Consider the following 3,990-nt stretch of genomic DNA (forward strand, 5'->3'; position numbering starts at 1 on the left):
TACTGCATTTCCGATTCTTCTGTTGACTATGAGGGCCATTCCATTTATTCTAAGGGATTCTTGCCCACAGTAGTAGATAAAATTGTCATCTGAATTAAATTCACCCATTCCAGTCCATTTTAGATCACTGATTCCTAAAATGTTGATGTTCACGCTTGCTATCTTCTGTTTGACCACTTCCAATTTACCTTGATTCATGGAACAAACCTTCCAGGTTCCTGTGCAGTGTTGTTCTTACAGCGTCAGACATTTCTTTCACCACTAGACATATTCACAACTGGGTATTTTTTCTGCTTTGGCTCAACCTCTTCACTCTTTCTGGAGCTATTTCTCCACTCATCTCCTTTGGCATATTGGGCACCTACTGACCTGGGATGTTCATCTTTCAGTGCCCTATCTTTTTACATTTTCCTACTGTTCATGGTTTTCTCAAGGCAAGAATGCTGAAGTTGTTTGTCATTCCCTTTTCCAGTGGAACATGTTTGTCCGTACCCTCCACCATGACCCATCCATCTTGTGTGACCCTACATGGCATGACTCACAGTTTCATTGAGTTAGACAAGGCTATGATCCATGTGACCAGTTTGATTAGTTTCCTGTGATATGGTTTTTATTCTGTCTGCCCTCTGATTGATGAGGATAAGCAGCTTGTAGAAGCTTCCTCAGCATGGCCTGCCCACCAAAGCAAGACCCAGTTTTCCCAACAGCCAGTCCCTATCATCAGGAAGCTTCACAGAATTAGAACCAAAAATTTCACAGCTCATATGGAAACACAAAAAACCCTGAATAGCCAAAGTAATCTTGAGAAAGAAGAATGGGATTAGAGGAATTAACCTGCCTGAGTTCAGACTATACTACAAAGCTTCAGTCATCAAGATGGTATGGTACTGACACAAAAACAGAAATATAGACCAATGGAACAAGATAGAAATCTCAGAGCTAACCCATGCACTGATGGGTACCTTAACTTCAAGAAATGAGACAAGAATATAGAATGGGGCAAAGATAGTCTCTTCAATAAGTGTTGCTGGGAGAAATGAAAAGCTACTTGTAAAAAAATAAAATTATCACACTTTTTAATACCATACACAAAGATAAACTGAAATGGATTAAAGCCCTAGATGTGGAAGTTATCCAAGAAAGTGGAGGGGTATGTGGATGTAGAGTATGTCTCTTTCCATGAATACATCAGGAATATGCCTCCAGACACAGATCTTGCAGAACACCAGTTGAGAGTGGGCAGGAGTACCTGCCCAACAGAAAATAATATATTGAATCATGCAAAACTCTGTAGGATGAAGGAAGTAGGGGATACAAGAAGAAAGTGAGTAGGACTGGATCTGCTCCTGGGGTTGGGGGAACTGCAGCAGGAGCCAGATCCACACATCAGGGCAAATGCTTGGGACAGAGGTGAAACATTTGATGCTGTTGGAGAATGAAGCAGCTGATCTATGACATTCTGAATAGAATAAGAATAACTCACACCATCTTTGCCACAACCATACGTACCCCAGACAGGGATGCAAGTCCCTTAGAAAGTGCAGAGGCAGAGGGCTGGAGCATAGCGATTGGAGGACAATCCTAGGGCAAGGTCTGCTCTTGACTGTGGGGAGAGTGCCCAAGAGGACCTGAGGAAGGAGATCACAGTTGGAAACGCTTGTGAAGGGAAACCAGGCATACATGGAGGCAGGGCGATACCGCTGAGTCACACACAGGGGCTGGAGTCATCTCTAATCTCTCTCTCCACACACGTCAGCACTGGACAGCTGAAAGACCCCAGAGAGGATGGTACTTTAAGTGCCAAGCAACAAAGAAGAACCCCCCCCCTCCAGTGTGGCCCTTTACGTGCTTGATGCATTGAATAACAGAGAAGGACTCCAGCCAGGTTGACCCTTTAAGTGCCTAATGCACTGAGAAACATAGAAGGACCCCCAACTAAGGGGTTGTATAAGTGCCTGAAAAGGCCAAGCAACAGAGAAGGACCAGCTAAAAAGGCCCTCTGATTGTCAGCTGTCAACTCTAATAGGGCCATAGCTGAGGCAATTAGTGTCCCTGCACACTTGGCACCACCAGACTTCCCACTATCCAAGTATCTCTGGAACCTCCATGCTCAATCCTCACTGGGGCAGAACTGCCAGAAGCTATAAAAACTCTAATAGCACCATATTTCTTGTGACAATTGTTGCCAGCACCCATGGGTATCTGGCATTGCCAAGGTACCCATGATCCAAGTGCCTGTGCCACCCACCCCCTTGCACAATCCCCACTGAGACAGAGCAGCCGGAGGCTGGGGGAAAAAACTCTATGATCACCATATTTCCCCCTGTCCTAGCCACTGGCTCCCCTAAGTACCTGGTATTGCCAGGGCCCCAACAATCCAAGAAGCTGCACCACCTCCACACCTCGTCCTCCCTGGGGGCAGACCCAAGTCCTCCAGGGAAGCCTGAAGAGAAAACCCCTGTGGATGACTAACACCCAGAGATGGAGATAAAACCACAATTGAAACCCAGGGGCAGTGTGGCTAAGGAAGAAAACCCAAAACCTTCCCACCAGTGGTACAATATACAGATTAAACCCACACGATCAACTAGGCAGACTTTGTGTCAATGGAATATATTAAAGAACAATGAGAGGTCCCACAAAAGACAATGCTATAGCACTGGTAGATGTGGACATTAGAGGTAAGAACACAGAGAAGTAGGACCAGATTAGAGTCTGAGCTTCCCTCACAAAAGGTCCAGAGACCAGCCCAGGATTGAAGGACATCCTAGGTAAGTGAGGTGGACTGTCACTCACAACGAGGGAAAAGATGCCAAAAGCTGAGATCTAAGAAAAAAAAAAAAAAAAAAACAAAAAAAAAACACTTATTATTCTTATATTTTAACTTGTTCCACAGTTCCTTCTGTATTTTTTCTTTTTTCCCTTATTTTCCCTCTGTTGCTGTAGTTGTTATCATCAGAACTATTACATCTATTTATGTTTTGGAGAATTTATTTATTTATTTTTTGTTGATCACTCTATTTCCTTTAAATATGTCTGCCTCTTCTTTGGATTTTTGTGGTTTTGAGGATCCCTCCTTTCTTCTCTTGTTTTATTATTTTTTAATTTATTATTATTATCTTTCTACATATATTATTTTGTTTGTTTTTCTAATGCTTTTTTCCTGTTGTGGTTATTCTTTAATATATATAAATCTCTTTTATCTACCTCTGTTTAACTTTAATATATATAAATCTCTTTTATCTACCTCTGTTTAACTTTGCTTTTTTATTCTTTCTTTCTTTCTTTTCTATGTTTTTAGTGTGTTCTGCTCTTATTGATTTATTCCCAGGCTGGCATATTGCTTTGGTTTTGCTTTCCAGTTTATGCATTAGTTAATTTTGTTCTTAACTGTTTGATATCATCTTCACTTTCCTTTGCTCACGAGGCCAATCTCTTCTACTTTCTTTTCTGGGGGACTGTTTTGGCCAAGCCAGAATACTTGAGTGGGCAGCCTTTCCCTTTTCCAGGAGATCGTCCCAACCCAGGGATTGAACCCAGGTCCCCCATATTGCAGGTGGATTCTTTACCAGCTGAGCCACAAGGGAAGCCAGAGTGGCAAAGTGTACCAAAAAGTAGCAAAAAGTCACAAAGAGTCAGACACACTGAGTGACTTTCACTTTCACTTTGGATTTGTTTATGTGTGTATATATTCCATTATTTTTGTTAGTGTTTTCCTGATTTTGCATTTGCTATTTGTCTGGGGTTTACATTTCTTTTCTTGTTTTAGTGTGTTTGTTTTAATCCCCTTTAATGCCATAACAAACCACCAGTGGAATCCCAATTTCCTGGACAGGGATCAGGCCCTGAGACTTTGGAGTGGGAGCCCTGACAAAAAGACTCTAGACTGGCAGAAAACTCCTAACCCCAAGGAGTATTAATTAGTGAGAACTCCCACAAAGATCTCCACCTGTATACAAGACACAGCATCAACAAACTGCCAGTAGCACC

The sequence above is a fragment of the Bubalus kerabau genome, chromosome X, assembly GCF_029407905.1.
Source record: "Bubalus kerabau isolate K-KA32 ecotype Philippines breed swamp buffalo chromosome X, PCC_UOA_SB_1v2, whole genome shotgun sequence".
Taxonomy (NCBI): Eukaryota; Metazoa; Chordata; class Mammalia; order Artiodactyla; family Bovidae; genus Bubalus; species Bubalus kerabau.